General features: G+C 44.7%; 1 long non-coding RNA gene across 3 annotated transcripts; it reads left to right on the forward strand.

Moving 5' to 3' along the window:
• The first annotated feature begins 10223 nt into the window (after positions 1 to 10223).
• LOC124691979 lies at positions 10224 to 13506 on the forward strand. 3 transcript variants are annotated; one of them, XR_006999250.1, is made up of 6 exons: positions 10224 to 10764; positions 10826 to 10912; positions 11006 to 11156; positions 11248 to 12284; positions 12716 to 12841; positions 13170 to 13506. It is a non-coding gene; the product is annotated as an uncharacterized LOC124691979 (long non-coding RNA). The 3 variants fall into 3 exon arrangements; XR_006999251.1 differs by having other exon boundaries at positions 11006 to 12387; XR_006999249.1 differs by having other exon boundaries at positions 11006 to 12284.
• The last annotated feature ends 6021 nt before the right edge of the window (positions 13507 to 19527 follow it).

Consider the following 19527-nt stretch of genomic DNA (forward strand, 5'->3'; position numbering starts at 1 on the left):
CACTCCCCCGCAGTCGTAGCGGTAGTGACGTGAACAACAGTAGCGTCGCGGACGGTCAGACTGGAGATAAACCGAAGTGGACCCCAGAAGGCTGATACTCCCCCGCAGTCACAGCGGGAGCGTCGTGGACGGAGTTGCGTCGCGGATGCTTGGACTGTAGAGGAAGTTGGTGAGGCGCAGGCGAGGTGGTAGCCCTGTATGCCGATGTCGAGGTAGCCGAGAGCGTGGGTGCTGCAACCTTGGTCGAGGGAGCCGCGCGAGGAGTTGTCGTGGTCGATGTCGTGGGCGGGTGCCGGTGTCGATGTAGCCGCAAGCGCGTAGTGCGCGAGGAGAGCGACGGAGACGCGTCGAGGCAATCGTGGAGGTTGTCGATGCCGAAGTCGATGCAGTCCGAGCCGTCGAGGACGAGGTGCGGCCCTAGTTTTGCCAGAACCAGGCGCACGTCGGGGACGAAGGCATACTTCGGTTTTGTCAGAACCGAGTACACATAGAAGAAGTCGGTGACGCGGTCAAGGCAGTCGTAGAGGCGATGCCGAAGAAGACGTTGTCGAAGCCGATGAAGACAAGACGTCCGGCGCGAGTTTGCCAGACTCGGGAACGTGTCGGGGACGAAGGCACTTCTGGTGTTGCCAGTACCGGGCATGCAAGGGGCAGGGACCATCATGAACTTATCGCCGTGTCAGAGGGACTAGCAGAGGAGGCCTCCGGAAGCGTCGCGGTCGCAGATCGACGGAGAGATGCCGACGCTGCCCGCGGTTCTCAGAGTAGAGTAGCAGGTGGTGTAGACGGGGACGAGGCGATGGCACGGGCGACGAAGTCGAGACGGTTGGAGACGTAGAAGGCGGCTAACCCAGCGGTGACCAGGGGTGGTCATGTTGGACGCCTAGACGGGCGTTGCGGTGGTCGGCTAGCCCAGCGCGACCTGAAGTGGTCGGCGAGCCCAGCGGCGACCTGGGGTGGGGCCGCGGCGGCGATACACGAAGTAGGCGAGGAAGACCCAGCGGCGTGACGAAGACCATGCGCGGACGGAGGCGACCCGCGCCGAAGGGGCGGCGCTGTGGTGGCCTCGGACATCGATGCGCGGGGGACGACGAAGGTGACCGCGTGCAGCAATGGCACGGCCCGAGGGGGCGGCGTAGCTGCAGGGCGCGAGTCGGTGCAGCGGCGGGAGACCACCAGCTACGTACACGCCTCGGAAGGCACGTCGGAAGCCGGTAGCGTGGACCAAAGGCGGCGGCGCTGCAGCCCGAAGGGGCGATGCAGCGGCAACCCGATACTCGATCGGTGGTAGGCGCGTGCTCGGGGTCGTGCTTGGCGTTGACGTGCGCGGGGTCGGTTGATCAGACCGACGGCGGCACGATACGCGCAATAGCGTGGACGACGCGCAGATCCGGCCTGGGGCCCGGTCTGACCAGCGGGGGCGCCGGTTCAACCGGCCTGGAGCCCGGTCTACCGGCCTGGGCGCCGGGTGACTGGACGGAAGCCCCTGGATGGCGGCCCGGTAGGCACCGGTTCTGGGCCCGGTTTGGTCCGGTCAGACCCGGTCTGGAAGCCGGCCGGACCGGCTGTAGCGCCGAGTGGTCCGGTCAGGTGGCCGGTCTGCCGGTCGTGGCGCCGGCCTGTCCGGTGCTGAGGCCGGTCGACCGGGTCGTGGCGCCGGCCGCCTGACGGATCTGTCCTACTTCCAGCCGCGGCAGAGAATTCCTTCAAACTCATGTCGTGGCAGAAACGTTGTCGACGATGTCCCGGGCGATGACGGTGGAGACGAGCCGGCGATGGAGACCGCGCGAGCGAGACAGCCTGTTGTGTCGCACGTAGGGGCGCCCCGTGTGCGGCGCGTGCGGCTGTGCCGTGCGGTTGATGGCCGGTGCAGGTCGATGCCGTTGTCGGAGTAGAGGCGCAAGAGGACGGCGGTGATGGGCGACTCAATCCGATCAATGATCGGTAAACCAAAAAAGAAAAACGCCGATCGAGCAACCGGCGACGCAAAAAGAAAACCAATCTACGGATTGGAAAAAAAAAGACTCGAGGGCAGCGGATCAACAGATCGGCGAACGAACCCTCATACGGGTTGCGCGACCCCCGGAGTAGACCATGGAGATTGACCTCCCCGGGGGCGGCGCGGGCGGCGGCTAGGTCAAGGTCGGCGCCGCTCTGATACCATGTAGAAGAATAGAGAGGGAGAGAGATATGCGAAATATGATGGATGTATTATTGAGCCTCATGGGCGAGTATATATAGGAGTACAAGAGACCGACTTGGAGTAGAGGACAAGAAACAAATCTATCCCTACCCAATCTATCCCTAGCCGTACGTATACCAAATATATCTCTAACAATCACCATGTCCTGCCAAATTTTGTTGCATGACCTACTACAGAAAACAACAGCTGTAGAATACCCTGCTACACATCAACCAGGACGGTGAACACTAGGGAGACAATAATGGGAACGAAACTCAAGAATCGACGATGTACTAAAAGACTGTATAGAATACGAAGAGTATCTTGCAAACTGAATATACAACAACTTATGAGAAATCTGTGAATTAATGGAAGAGAGGACAAGCTTACCTGGCTGGAATGGACTCACAAATGGAAGTCAAGCAGACCCGTGTCCAGCCCCATTGCCAAAGTTCCCAACAGAGCAATTCCATCGAGTGTGCACGAACTTCGTGAAATAACAGCAAATCCAAGAACCGTGGGCGATAAACAGAAAGGGGATGAAGACCGGATGGGAGAAAACTGAATAACACACAGTCTATATGGAGGAGCTCAACAATGAAGGAGGCCAAGGGGGAGTAACGCATCTTCATACCATGGGAGACGGGCCATACGGCAGAGCTAAATCGTGATTAGGCCACCGCGAGGAAGGACTATTAAGAAGGTAAATGAAGGGAGTAATGACCAAGCTTTCTCATCTTATTATGCCGCCGCCACCGGCATGTGTTGCGTCGGTTCAATACGAAGAGAGAGAGAGGTTATGTACGTTGGGCTGGGAGAGCAGCTCGCAATGAACAAAGAAGATACATGCGGATTACCAACTGGGCCGTCAAAGTACCACGTGGTTCACCATTTCTCGGCCCGGTTCATGAGATGACGTCTAGATCAATTTTGGGAGTAGCAGCCCGTTAACGTTTGCATGGCCGCGATGCTGCGAGAAGGCCGCAGCGGACTGGCCGAAGAGACGGCCAACAAGCCTGAACTGAACAGTCGAAGTTAGAAATTGGTTACGGAACGGTTCGGGACTACTGCGCAGACGAAGACCGTTAGATGAGCCTATCGGACGGCTCAGGTCTCAAAATTGCTGTGGAGGCTCCTAGCTAGACCCATTTTACTGTTACTCAATAGCATGTTGGGTGAACAAATTACAGTTGGGCAATTGACAGAATATCGACCATACATGACAAGATGATTACTATGAGATTTCATTGGGCATTACAACATAATACATAGAACGTAATCCAATTGCGTCTATGACTAATAATCCATCTTCCGGTTATCGTCCGAACGCCTTTCAGTATTAAGTTGCAAGCAACAGATTATCGCATTAAGCAATGTGTGTAAAGTAAACAATAGAATTACCCTTGGATAAAACATTGTTGTTTTCTCCCTAGTAGCAACAACACATCTACAATCTTAGAAGTTATTGTCACTCTTCCAGAAAACTAGAGGCATGAACCTACTATCGAGCATAAATACCCCCTCTTGGAGTCACAAGCACCTACTTGGCCAGAGTATCTACTAGCAACGGAGAGCATGCAAGATCATAAATAACATATGACATGAATATATAATCGACCTCAACATAGTATACAATATTCATCAGATCCCAGCAAACACAACATGTAGGATTACATAAGGATGATCTTGATCATGTAGGGCAGCTCACAAGATCTAAACATGAGGCTCAAATTGGAGAAGACAACCATCTAGCTACTGCTATGGACCCATAGTCCAGGGATGAACTACTCACACATCACTTTGGAGGCGAGCATGGCGATGTAGATGCCTTCGGCGATGATTTCCCCTTCCGGCAGGGTGCCGAGAAGAGCTTCAGAACCCCTTGAGATGGGTTCTGCGATGGCGGCTGAATAGGCATCCCCAATGGGCCTGCCAAGATGGTATCCGGGATTTATTGAAGGCCCATAACCCGAAGAATATAAAGCCCAGAAGCCTACTAAAGCATCGACTATGGCAAGAAGAGATATATTAGGAATAAAGAGATTTGTAACTTTACGGTGGAACTCAAAGAGTCTCCCGAAGTCTGGAACTTGTATATTATGAAACCCTCGGCTCCGCCTCCTATATAAAGGGGAGTCGAGGGACGAAGAAAGGATCGATTTCATTGTCAACATAACCCTAGTTTTCTAGCAGTCGAGTACTTTTCCGGCTGAAACCCTCGAGATCTACTTGCCCTCTATTTCCACGAAAATCCTAGTCTACAACTTGTAGGCATTGACAAGTCGATACCTTGTCAGCGGCCGCGACAGAACTTTTCGTGGATGGAGGCTCGGGTATCCAGGGTTTTTCCGAGAAGATGTATAAATAGGAGGAGGATTTAGGTCGGTGGGGTGCCTGGGCGGCTCAAACCACCCCTACGCATGGGCCACACCTAGGCCGCGCAATGGGGTGGTCTGGCCACCCTGTGGCACCTCTTCGACCCCCCTCTGGACTTCGTCTTCGTTTTGGTAAAATATTGACTTCGGCTTTTGTTCGTCCAATTTCGAGAATATTTCCTGTACAACTTTTTTGAAATATAAAAACAGCAGAAAACAGGGAACTGGCACTGTGGCATCTTGTTAATAGGTTAGTGCCGGAAATCATGTAAAAGTGCAACGAAGTGTAAGCAAAACATATATGAATTGGTGTAAAATAAGCATGGAGCATAAAAAATTATAGATACGTTTGAGATGTATCAGCCAGCCAAAAATTTGTGACACCTGCTCCACCCCTGCAGCGATGATCATGAATGATGCATGGCTTAGATTAGCGTCCCTGGCGTTTCTCTAACTCATATACAAACTCCATGGACTTACAAGTTTTCATTTTATTTCGCACCGCTAGGCATCCATAAACAAAAGAACATGATATCAGCTAAATATAAGTGCAATGTCGAAAGTGTTCCCCATGAAAGCATGGTTATACTAACTCCCAACTCGCAATTTGCAAACATATAAACTTCATAAGATAGGCACAATGATCAAATTTATTACGTGCAAGAAAGTAAATGTGCCATCAAGTTCGCGAGAGCTTTACTGACTAATTTTCTCATGCCAAAAATTAATCTGGAAGATAAATAAAAACATGATAAATTACTTGGAATAGAAATAATGCTACTAGGTAGATATGGTGGACACAATTGGAAAACTTTATTTAATGGTGGTTGGATGCACGATTAGATATCATACTCAACACAGGCGAAGGCTAGCAAAAGACTATGAGCGACCAACTAAGAGAGCGGTAATGGCCATAATCATGCATAACGACAAAACATTATCAATCAAAACATAAAGTGATATTACAAGTAAAAAACTAAATGATCATAGAAGCTTTAGTTGACTGGTTATAGTCATAACATGGTATAAGCATGTGCCAAGTCAACCCAATAAAGCATCAAAGGAGAATACCACAATATTATGCTTTTATGATGGAAACAACACATGATTCTTTCAATGACACATTATGCACTCTCGGATATTTGAGACAAGTCATGCTACAACAATAAATACTAACCATATGACAAGAATAACATCCAACATGACATGCCAAAGTCTATGCCACAATCTAGACAAGCTTCCTTTTGCATCACTATAGTCATGAAACATTTTACTCGTATCCAACACCAATCAACTTATTTGAAATAACTCTCAGAGATGAAATACAATATGGACCAGAGAGCTAATCTCTACTATATTAAATGTCCAGAGGTGGTGAGATGGTTGGTTGGTACGTACTTGGCTCAGCAGTCACCCCCGTGCGAACATGGATAATTTCACGGCGAACATGGATGGGCCAGGCCCATGCAAGTGCTTCCCCTCCCACGCACACGACTAGAGCAGGATCACCCCCGCTCACAACTTCCATAGACGATGCTCTCAAAAAAACTTCCATACACGATCTCACGATCTCTGTCTGTTCGCCGCCACGATCTTCCTCGTTCTGGCGCCGCCTCCCCAGCACCCGTCGCCGTCGTTTCTTCCACACCAGAACACGCTGCCTCCCTCGTCCCAAATCGCGTGGTAGTCAGCCATCCACCTCTGCAAAGAACACTGCCGCCACCTCGACGCCTCCGACCCACTGCAAATCCCGGCGCGGCGGCTTCATCGCAGCCGGCGCGACTACCCGCGCCGTCATGCTTTCCTCGCGCACGTTCCCCGTGCTCCAGATCAGCGGAGGCCGCCGGACTTCCCCGAGCCAGCCGTGTGCTCCTTACCCACCTCGTGCTACCCATTCCCCATTCAAGACGGGCCGCTGTACTCCGCCCCGTGTCTGGTGCAAAGCGGCGTCGACATTGCCTTGTAGGTGTCAGGCATCCACCGAGCGCGCTTGGATCTGCCGCCTCCCTCAACTCCCGTGTGGTCAAGCTCTGGATCTCCCTATGCGTGCCCTGGCCGCAGAGCTGCCCGCACTCGAGGTCTCCGGTCAACGCCTGTCGGGCCGGCCATGAGGTCGGCCGTCACGCCTCCAGTACACGCCCCTTCCAGACCGGCGTTCGAAGCGCACCCGTTGTTTATGTTGTCCGTTGTTGTTCTGATTGCGAACTTAAGCACCGCTTATACCACTGACGTCTTTGTCTTCATGTGGATGCTTCTCTGCAGAAATAAGAAGAATAGTGGAAGAAGTGTCAAGATAAGAGGAATCATCCTAATTCCGAATTTTCATCAGGGAAGTGTTTCTTTGTTTCATCTTCGTCCCCTCTCTGAATTTGTTCACACTGGCCTTCCAACTTATAAACTGCGCAAAGTGATGCCTAAGATATTATTTCTTCAGGTCAGCAGGTGTATACAATACACCTCTTACATGTTTGATGCAACGCCCAACCACAGAGGTCAATTGGCATTATCATACGAAATTGCATACCTTGGCATCAACCCCACTTGGGACTCAGCAGAATCAAACTGACAACAAGTTCAAAGCCATGCATTTTTCTTTTTAAGGTAATCTCTACCTTTTGTTTGCATCATTTCTTTACTGCACTGTTATATTGGTACAACAAAGGCCAGAAATAAAGTAAAGGGACTATGATAAATGCGTGTTCTTTTTGAAGCACAAAAGTTCCACTCTGTAGGTGAATTCATGGTGGATTCTACTTATAAGGTCATATAAAAGTTCTAATTAAATTTAAAATGATCTTCTTAATAATATGTGATGTGACTGTTCTACTACCCTTAATTTGGCATCTGTATTAGCTTATGAATGGCGTGATGATGGGCAACCTTTCCCCAAAATATTCAGTGACATCTTGGTTTATCATTGGCATTAGCTTGCAATCTGTATAAGAGTTTCATTTAACTATGTTTAACTCTCCCTTAATGGGCTCCGAAAGTTGCCTCTGTTGTATTGCCTTTTCAAGCGAGAAGAGAGCGAGTATCCTGATTGTGATATGGACCGCACATCCATCGGTTCTGGTGGTTTCGGTATGTGTGTGTTAGGTGTCTGATCAAATGCTTGTTCTTGGGTAGATGTCTTTACAAAGCAATGCTTTGTTGCAGTGGTAATTACAAAATTGAACCACTGTCTCATTAAATTGCAACGATTTAAAATAAGCTAGGGATATCCCTTGCTGTGTTATTGCCATGAATGGTTGTTTTCTGATTGTGGAAGGGACTTCCATGGTCAAATTATTGATGGTTGTTAAGTTGCCAGTATAAGATTATTCTTTGAAGTTATACATAAAGGCATTGAACTCACATGGTTGAGCCTGCCATGTCACATTTTTTTATCCTATGAATTTCTCCGGAGTACGTTGTGCAAGCATGCTCGTTTCTTCTATGTATGATCTTATTTTAAAACGGAAACTATTTCAGAGCATAGATATATCATAACTTCTTGTATGCTTTTCCTCGGAAAAATAAGTTCTCTTATTCTTCTCTAACAGCTAGAGAAGATATGTTTCAGTGCTTAGGATGTGATAGGAGCTCAAAATTACCCCCGGCCACTCCTTTGGCTCAATCCAGTGCTTAGGATGTGATAGAAGATATGTCAAAGGCATGTGCAAATTTTCCATTAATTTTTGTTTTACTTACTAGAGCTCAACCATTTACTAATCCCATCTGCTAATCCAGGAGTATATTCTTCCTATACCATGTATTATGTATAGCTTTCTGTATTCTTCATGTCTTGATCTCATTACTACAAACAAACCTGCAGAAAACTGAATCGCGATAAAGATAGACTGGAATTTGATCACAAGTGGTACATATTCTACATACGATGTTAGGTGATTGTAGGAATTAAGATTTGCATAGAGAAACAAAACACCTTTGTTTATAGAGAGATGAATAAGGAATTTTTTCAAGGATTATAAGCTAGATTAGATAGGTTAACCCTGAAGCTTAAAATTGACCAGGGCTTCGAACTTCCTCTATCTTGCATTCTTTTTGACTGTCTAGCATGAATAATATGCACGGAAAATCTCAAATGGATAACATTGACATAATTTAGGTAATACAAATAGACTGATCCCTTCTATTTGTGAGGCCGAGTATTCTTCCAGCTACAGTATTTCATATGAGATGGTAAATGTGTCATGATATGATGCAAACACTACTGATTTCGACTTTCTGGTGATATTTGACATGTTCGCTTCAAGACTTCTCCCTGCTGAATTTATTCGCAAGTCAAAAGAATCATGGCTTGCACTGAAATTTGAAGGCCTTAAGTTTGTAACCTATCTGATTGCTTCCTTCTTCTTATGTGAGAAACCATTGGTTTGCTTTTTCAAACGACAGAAACTATTTGATTTCTTTCTTCCTTTGTATGCATAAGCCTACTAATATGGCTTACATATTTCAGGTGATCGTCTATATTACTTTTTGAATTGCAGCCAACAGGTCTGACAGTGTACTATAGATGCTCAATAGGAGCTACATGATATCATGTAATTTGCAAAGCAAACTCTGTGAATGATATTCTTCTTCATTACCCTTTATTTTCGGTGGCTGGACCACAACGAGTAATGAGTTCACAAATTAGAAAAGGAGTGTGGATATGATGCTTTAGAAATTTTATTGGATAGGGTGCATACATTTCGACATTTGTAACTGAATTTTGAAGTACTACTGTATGTCATTTTGAAGACATTACTTCTACCCTGTAAATAGCTATTTGTTCCCGAGTATGTTTTTTTTCCGGCAGGCCACACCAATACTCTTTACTCAGGCAGTGATTGAGCTAAGTGATATTGCTTATTCGATAAGTTGTTACTCTATATTTTCTGTATGGTAATTCCCTATCCATTTGGTGTGAGTCCTGTACACAAGAAACAAAGCCAATATTAGTTTTTAGTATTTGAATCCATGAAATTTGTGCTCTTGGTGGCAGTTGTGATTTTTTTGGTAGGGTGTGTTTATTCTGTGATGTTAGGATGGGGTTCACCGGGTCATGTTTCAGGTGTACTGGAATTGGTCAGAATATAGATCAGGTGTAATGGAACAACGTTTGTAATGTCTCTACGGCCATAGTCATGGACTCTAAACAAGCCGGTGTTGCTGACATATTAAACAAACGTAATAGCATTCCTGTAGAATGAATAAGTTGCAAAAAACAGTTTTCACGTAATTTTAAACCCAGTCACCTAGACATATACACATTATTCACTATATAAAAGTTAACCCCATCTGCCGCAATGAGATTTATTTGGGCACTGTTGCCCTCCCAGTTTCCACCAATCACGGTTAGATATGATAGAATTTTGCACTGTTCACGCGCCATCGTTTCTGCCCCGGCCGGAATTTCTTTCCCTTCCTTTTCTTTTTTTCCCTTCCTAAATTACGTGATTACCGGCAGGCAGCGGTCAAATCTCCAGATGCGGACCGGCTGCTCCACAATTAGAACGTGCTTCCTACCTTTGATCTCCGGTTTCATCCGCTTCTACCGGATGTGCATGTTTTACCGCAAATTCCGTTGCCATTATTTGCCACGTATCCTCTTTACGTGTCTGTTTCTTCCCTCTTTGTTTAATTGTGCATTAATCGTGTTGGCCCAGCTTGCACCGCTTGGACTGAACTGACGAGGAGAACTCCAGAACTCTTTTCCCCTCTGCCCATCCGGAACAATCGAGGAAGCCAATCGTATCCTCATCCCTTTCCTCTAAAAAAAAGTAAGGCGGGGAGGACTAATCGCCGCGGCAGGAGACAAGGCTACTGACCGCCGGCTTCGAGCGGAGGCAGGAGCGTTGCTGCATCCGGCCGAGGACGGCCAGAGTTGAACCCATCCGGACGTCTTTGTCGCTGGAGGCGGCAATCGGCTGGAGGAGTTCGAGGGCCGGCAGGCGGCCGTGGCGAACGAGGCGCGGGCTCAAACTGGAGCTCCACCTCCTCGCTTCCAGGGGAGGCGGCCGCCGGCGCATCCCCGACAATGACGGCGCAGGGCCCAGTGCAGACCAGGAGATTTACCTCCGCCGGCATCTCCTCCACGGACAACAACCCTGTCCTTCACCGCCAGCACGTCCGCGTTGACGATGACACATGCGGCAACACAAACAGCTGGGCGAGGCGACGCCATCTCTTTGGCCGATGCGTGTCCTCCGTACCTGCGAGTTTGTAAGTCTCTACTCCTGCTCACTCTCTATTTATTTCTCTCTTTTTTCTCACACGGGAGCAGCTGCTGAGGTGCAGGCGGCCAAGCGGCACAAGGAGCAGTCAGGACGGTGGTGCTACATATCTTCACATTTGATGGAATGTCCCACAGGTACTAAGGTTAAGATTTTTTGTTTCCTCTGTTTTCATCCCTTTTCGTTGTAGCTATATTACTCATCTTTTGGTTCAATTTGTCATATACCAGTGTAGCCAGCAGCTGACGAGATTGTTGGGGTGTTTAGTCCAAGAAGAGTGGTGTTAATATTAGCAAGAATTAAACGTTCTTTCAGTTGTTCTTGAGGTCTATTTAAATGGGGATCCTCTTGGTCCTCTCTGGCTCTCTCCATGTACATAAGGTGAGTAATCAGACTCCATGGAATATAAATTTACAGTATTTGAGTTACATGTGAGGTTTCTAGATTTTACTTTTGTGCATGGTATTTGCAGGCTCATAGTTACTCAAAGCATGACTTTGTTCTACTTCTGTTCAGATTGACGCGCTCAAATATCCAGTAAATCATCACCCCGCACACTGCTTATATTATTCATTCTATCCTATTATTGTTATTATTATTTTCCTTCGACTGCTATTTCTCTGTACGTAACATAGTAAAACATTATTTTTCTCATCTGTCATGGGATGTTGGTTTAATGTACGTGCTGACAGATATCATACCATAAAAAACAAATCAAGACCCAAGAATAAATATTCACCAATAGCTTGACTGCTAATTAGAACACGATGCAGGGTATAATTTCTAGCACACAGTTTCATATAATTTGAAGTAATCTATCCACATTATGCCCCTCTTCCGTTGACTATAAGGTAGCAGACCTCTGATTTGCTCGCTCTTATATATGAATGGATATAAAAGAAGCTCAATTTACTAATTATATTTCGTATAGGAATTCAACATATTGCAAATGATATATGGCTTCCTTCATCAATTCCTTATAATCAAGTTTTACAGATGGCTTTACCTCTTTGTATGATCAGCATGTCGTCCCTTTACAATTGGTTAATTTTATTTTCAGTTAAGTGCGACCAAACTCTTATTTGTCACTCTTTTGGTAGGAACTTTATAGGATCATCAGTGAAAACGAGAGATACCAAATTGCAGCAAAATAAAATAAAACACTTTGCCAACCATATGATCAGGTGCCTCCCAGAGCACAAAATTCCAATTTAACAAGCCGTTTTGACAAAAAGGCAAACACGGTAGAAAAAGGCATTTATATAAAGTGAGCTCACCTAATTCTTGCATGGGCACTTATGAGTATGTATGGATAGAAAAACTATACCAAGTTGCACACATGTTCCTGAAATCTTGCTGTTTAAGTTACTGACAAAAATTTCAGTTGTCTTCTGTATAAACTATAATTTCAGCTTTGGTCGATGGTAGAGGGAAATAGAGTGGAGGGATGTGTACCAAGCAACCACACAGATCAATTCAGATAACAAGTGAAGGAAGATAACACATGAAGTAAGGTTCGACCTTTCTATTAGAGATGTTCATCATCCCTAAAGCATGGATAAGAACAGACTCTTCGACAGTTAATTGTCCAACATGTTGTTTTATTTCAGCGGTAAATGTAATACTCACTCGATCTATATTAAGTGTCATGGTTTTAGTTCAAATTTGTTAAACGAAAACCACGACAACGATGAAGTGTGAATGGCAAGCAACTTATGTATTAAGTACCTATGTATAAATATACCAAGTGGATCTGATCAAGCTACTATTACTCCTATATGATTATGACAAATGACACTTTGTGAGTTAATTTGACATACCATATGGGATGGGAGCTTCCTTTCAACAATGAAATACTAGCAGATTATCTGTATGTCCATACATTGCAGAACAATACCGTTTTTCTATAGCATTAAAAGTATCTTCATTCTTTGTCTCAGACTGACCCAACGGAGAACATTATCCACCTACAACTATGTAGCCAGTATGAGTGTCACCTACTTATTGGCTACAGCGGTACGATTAATTGTTCTGTTGACACAGTGATGCTATTTCTCTGAACTCATGTAAGAATCAGATCTCTTCTGCTATTTCTTTCATTTAGTTTATCCAGTTTGTTGACTTTTCAACCATAGCTTTGGATCCTAGATTCCTAATAGCAATCTTGCTATATGTTTTTCTTCTGCCATAGAATGTTATCTGTCCATAGCTTTCGTTATTCCAAGTTCAGATAAATTCTTTCGTCCCTACCGTGATACTGTTTCTCTTGAATCATGTCAAATTTATATTTGATCTGCTCTTCCTCACTTTTAGTTACTCCATTTTGCTTGCACTTTAACCTTCACTCAAAGCCTAGAGATCTCTAATACTAGCAAACATGTTATTTTTGTCCAGGGCAGGTACAAACAAGTCAACCAGGCGCTGTTCGTGCTCACAAAAATTCACAGCAGTGCACACACCTTCACTGCTCATGCGTGTCAGAGAAACTCTCAATTTCGAACTGTCCCAGCTAATACAGTGATCTTACCTATGGTAGACAAACTGGATGTATCCAAGTGTATGACTTTTCACTGATCTGCTGCTTTCAGTTTTCCCTTATGCTCTTTTTGTTTACAGTTCTTTGCCCTTACCATCAATTTATTCAGCATAGCTGTACTGTTTTGAATGTGAGGCAAACAAACAGTTCTAGATCTCCAACAATACAGCTGGATGGCCGTTTTTGTTGTTTTTATTTACTTTTTATTTTGATTTTTCTCCACTAAATAATTCTCTATTGTAGGGAACCTCAACGCTTAAACTACTTACCTTCTTCTATACTCATCACCAATTCTCTTGACAGACTCTGTTGTTATGATTGGTAAGTGAAATTACCTTTTAGTTTACGATGAAGTGCAGATTGGCCATCTCGAGGCTGTCTGTCTTTGCTATCGCTCCAACCAGTTGTGCCTGCCATCAGATCAGTCCCTCTCCACTCCGCTTGCCTCCTTTTCTTTCCTTATGTCTTGCATACTTCTCCCTTGGTGTCCCTTTGTTCGCTCCGGCGCTTCGACCATCTCTGGTGGACATGCAGCGCGCCGCGCACCGAGGATCGCCGCTCCTCAACAACCCCTTCCATCTTGATTGACTAGCAACCTTTGGTGTCTAGGCTAGATCAATGAGAGGAAAGTCCACCGATCTGGAGTGTTGCCAAATAGAACTAGACCGAGGATTCATACAAGGGGAGGGGATGAGTATTTCAGTACAATGCACTGTGAGAAACAGAAGAAGAGACCAGCACGGCTTGACGAGGTAACCCCCAGCCACGTGTACTGCCACTCAGCCACATGTCCACCGACTGCTCCGGCATAGCACTCCCCCATGACATGCATGAAGACAAACTATTCTTTCACCTAAAATTAAGAAGAACCACTTACGCCCAAAAAATTGAGAACTAACAAAACCTATATTCTTTTTGGGAGGAACAAAATGTATATCTTATGTCCTATCCTCTAACCTGTGAACACCAAAAAGGTTATTTCGTGCCAAGCTAAGTACAAACTATCTATTATGTCCTGCTCATTTTGGTGTACCACTTGACTGCCTATTATATAAATTATGATCGAATTCTGCATGTACCACTTGCTAGCACTCTAGCGGCATACCGTCGTGCCTTACTTTTTAGTAGTATATATATATAAGTTGAAGCCCTTTGCTGCTTTCTCATTGATTTGGTTACGGTGCATTTTTTTTTCAATTTCAAATTTTTAAAAATTACTCATACTATTTTTTTAAAAATCTGATGGTAATTTCTCTGTCGGTTTCCGTCATAATTTGACTGATGGTAATTTCTTGCAGTAGATCGTCGGTTGAAATAGTTAGCTTTCATAATAATTTGTCGCGTTAAAAATATAGCAGTAATTTTTTGCAAGGCTGTAATTACCTATAATTTCCCAAAAACAATTTCTTGGTGCAATCCTTCAACGTCAATTCCGGTGTTAACTATGAAATAGATCGTTAATTACCTAATATTTAATTATTTGAGGGCGCATATTTCAGTGACAATAATTTCTGAACGGTGCAACATCGTGGTAATTTCAACCTCAAGTTTAGTTTCTACAGTAATTTTTCACGAGGCGGCAATTACCTATATTTTTCTAGAAAGTAATTTCTCAGGAGACATCTTGAACATTGCTAATATCAACTATGAAACACACAGTTAACTACCTACTATTAATTATTCAAGGCCGCATATTTCTCCGCCGATCATTTTACAACGACGCACAAGGGTAGTAATTTTTACACGAACCTTCAACCTCAACTGTGGTTAATTACCTGCGACATTTCTTTAGTAGTGCATAATTCTTTAACAATTATTTAAAAAAATCAACATCCACCCCCTCTTTTACCCAGGGAAAATAATGTTGTGACAGTTGTGTTCCTCTACAGTAACATCAAAAAATTATACTTATTCTATCATCCGTCACCATTTTCATCTGGGATGACCTTCTCCTAGGGTAAATTTAGAAAGATTTGCCTCTTTCAGCCCGAGAAATACAACCATTTTCTTTTGTAGCAAGAACGACAACAAAAGCACTCCACCATCCACCGCCTATTTCGCCGTCACTTGTGCGGTACTTCCACAATCCAAATACTTTTTAGTTTTTACAATATTTGAACCAACAATCTAGAAACATAAGCACTCCACTACCCGCTGCCTATTTCACTGGCACTTCCATGGTATTTCAGCAGCTCAGATATTGTATTATTTATATAAAATTGTCAACAATGATTTGATACTAAGGACGGAGTCGAGTTTTAGATGTTTCTTCAACTATTTTTGAAAACGAATCCCGCACTCTTAAACCTAAAAGACACCGTTTAAAAAAAGAATGTCGCACAACACGGGCGCGGCGTGCGCCGCGCCGTCAACTTCCTAGTCTCTTGCTAAGTTGTGATACAATTTAGCAGCAGAACACCTCAGTTCTCTGGGTTCCAAGAACTAATTCAGTGACACAACTTTGATGTAATTCAACTTCCTCTTTCCGTGAAGCACTTTCGTTGTAGACTAGCAGCATCGAGTCCAAATAGAAGGAGATCAGGATTCCATTAAGCAATAGTATAATGAAAGGTCAAGGGCCTAACAGTATATAAGTATGTCATGCATCTATGTTGTATGAGATGAACTGTTCACTGCCATTTGCATCACTCTCTTTGTCCTTGCTTCCTTTACTATTTTTCATATCATTCCAAATATGCTCTTGAAAATTCCAAATGTCATCAAAAGTGCACGTGTGCCATTGGAAATGGTACTTAAAAATGAGATCTAATGTGAAATATTAAGATGTTTTCTGTGATAAAATAGATGAACTCTTGAATTTGGCTGGGAAGTACCTAACGTTATATGTGTTAGAGTCAGAGATGTCCATTACCTATAGTATTCATTTTTCACTTACCCATAATTTTCTTTAAGCTTGAGAATGAATGTTGGTATCTTTACTATGTAGATGACACCCCCAGAAACCCCGACGACATATGGCAAGCATCACATCTTCCTGACCATAACCTACACCCAAATTGGTAGGAGACATGATGTGTTGCTTCCAGGCCAAACCCCACATGACCAACTAGATCTCCTGGCCCGAGTATGCAGGTCCAAGATGAAGATGATGAAAGAGATGCTAACCAAGAAGCATATTCAGGTGCTCTGAAGGTATATGTTTATGTGGTAGAGTTCTAGGAGAGGGACCTCGCCCACTCGCATGTTGATGTAGCTGGAGCAAATTTGGGCAACTTTCTGAATGATAATTACTCTTTTATATGTGGCATATCTTTTCTATATTCATGAATATTTATATGCACTTAATGCCTACTTGTGCGACGGTAGAAAAAAAATTAAAACCCCGTGGCGAAGCACGGGCATTCAACTAGTCATACATAAATAAAGAATACTAACGAGCTCTGAAAAAAATAAGTGAAAGAATAAGAGCTAAACGCAGTACTAGAAAACTAAAACACTCGCATAACAATAACAACGAAAACTAGAGCGTTCTATGCAATTAAAATGGAGCGGTTCTTTCTCCAAAAAAAATGTGTCGAGATCCAACATATGCTACAGCAAACAAAACAAAAAAAACAAAAAAAAAGACGCTCCAAGAACAACACATAGCGTATGAAGCAATAAAAATATAGCGCATAGAAAGATGACATGTTGCTTTGTTGATGAAGAGGGGATGCCTTGGGCATCCCCAAGCTTTGACACTTGTACCTCTTGGATATTTCTTGAGGTTCAGGGGCATCCCCAAGCTTGATCTTTTGTCCATACTTCATCTCATCACATCATTCTTCTCTCCCTACACTTGAAAACCTTCATACAAAACTTCACACAATTTTGTATTAGCATCATTAGTACAATCAAAATAAACAAATCCACTTGGGTTCAGTTCTAACATATATCAAACACCTATTTAAGCATTAGCTACTGTAGAAACTCTTCAAAAATCTCTTTGATCAGAACAACTCAAAAAGAAAGAGATTTAAGAGGCAAATGTAAATAGTGCAGAAGTCTATCAAAACAGAACAACATGTAAAGCCTAGAGAGCAAGTATCTTGACTAATACATGCCTACAAGATTATTCTCAGGTATTATTCTATCTGGCATAATGGTGTATCAATGGAACAAGAATGTGAAGGGAGACCCCCTACTTCGATGAAATAAGGGAATGTCAGGCCGGTGTCTGATCCGGCGGCACCGGGTGCAACACCGGCTGGTCCGGCACAGACCGACCCTGGCACCGGTGCACACTGGACACATTCCAGGGTGTCTGGCACGGTCGCCCGGTACCTGCTCGGTCCCTCGTCCGATTTCTGCCGTCTGGCCCGGCGACCAGCCCGGTGGAACCGGCTCCTGCACCAGCCGGCCCAGTGTAGGCCAGCCCATACGCCAGTGACAGCCGGATGAGGAGTACTGCAAGCCCGGACGATCTTTTGGCACTGACCCGGCGCCTGGTCCGGTGGCTGCCAGCCGGTCCATCCTGTGGCCCGGCGCACCGGGCGTGGCACCGGTCAGCCCGGTGCCTGGCCCGGCAGACCGGCCTCCTCGATAGATTGTTGAGCTGGACAAGTCCCAACGGCTGGATTTCAAGTGGCACTATATATACCCCTTCTCCTAGCTTAGAAAGGTCAGGCACTACACTACAAACTGTTCTTGAGCTCTCTCTCTCTCTCTCATACTTCATTGATAGAAACACCAAAAGCCTCAGATCTTCCTCCTCCTCCACCCAAACTCAAATCCCTCCGAGGAAAAGCTAGAGGAGGTCTTGATCTATAGTTCCACCGAGCCAAATCTTGTCCCCCCTGTATTCATCAAGATACTTGCTCTCTAGGCTTTCTTGGGAACCCTAGGTGGGCAAAAGCGTCCGAAAGCATCCGGGCTGTGGATTTGCTCCTGACAAGATTGTGAAGGTTTGGAGGCTGCCTCAAAGTCTACCACAAGTGAAAGAGCTATTCCTTCGTGGGATAGGCTCGGAGAAGAAGGTGAGCCTTCGTGGTGTTGGGAAATCCTTCGTGGGATCCCCACCTCTCCAAACGTGACGTACCTTCTTGCAAAGGAAGGGAACACGGGAATAAACCTTCGTCTTCGCGTGCTCTCGGTTATCCCTAACCGAACTCTTTACTTGTGCTATATATGCATGTGAGAGCCTTCATGCTTAAGTTACTTGTATCATCATCTAGCCTGCCTCACCTAGTTTGCATTAGGCTCACCTTTATATTCCGCAAAGCCTAATATTGCAAAGAAGAATTAAAACTTGTAGAAACCTATTCACCCCCTCTAGGTTTACCATCTTCGAACTTTCAGAATTGCAGTAAGTAAACAGAACATGACCATTGTATTAGTGTAAAAGAAAGGACCGGGGTCCACAGTTCACTAGAGGTGTCTCTCCATAAAGATAAATAGCACGCTGGGTGAACAAATTATAACTGGGAAATTGACAGATCATCGACCATACATGACAAGATGATAACTATGAGATTTTATTTGGCATTACAACATAATACATAGACCGTAATCCAACTGCGTCTATGACTAATAATCCACCTTCCGGTTATCGTCCGAACCCCTTTCAGTATTAAGTTGCAAGCAACAGATTATCGCATTAAGCAATGTGTGTAAAGTAAACAATAGAATTACCCTTGGATAAAACATTGTTGTTTTCTCCCTAGTAGCAACAACACATCTACAATCTTAGAAGTTATTGTCACTCTTCCAGAAAACTAGAGGCATGAACCTACTATCGAGCATAAATACCCTCTCTTGGAGTCAGAAGCATCTACTTGGCCAGAGTATCTACTAGCAACGGAGAGCATGCAAGATCACAAATAACATATGACAAGAATATATAATTGACCTCAACATAGTATACAATATTCATCAGATCCCAGCAAACACAGCATGTAGGATTACATAAGGATGATCTTGATCATGTAGAGCAGCTCACAAGATCTAAACATGAGGCACAAATTGGAGAAGACAACCATCTAGCTACTGCTATGGACCCATAGTTCAGGGATGAACTACTATGCATCACTTCGGAGACGGGCATGGCGATGTAGATGCCTCCGGCGATGATTTCCCCTCCAACAGGGTGCCGGGAAGAGCTTCAGAACCCCCGAGATGGGTTATGCAATGGCGGCCGCGATAGAACTTTTCGTGGATGGAGGCTCGGGTATCCAGGGTTTTCCGAAGAAGATGTATAAATATGAAGAGGATTTAGGT

This window comes from Lolium rigidum, chromosome 2 (assembly GCF_022539505.1).
Source record: "Lolium rigidum isolate FL_2022 chromosome 2, APGP_CSIRO_Lrig_0.1, whole genome shotgun sequence".
Classification (NCBI taxonomy): domain Eukaryota; kingdom Viridiplantae; phylum Streptophyta; class Magnoliopsida; order Poales; family Poaceae; genus Lolium; species Lolium rigidum.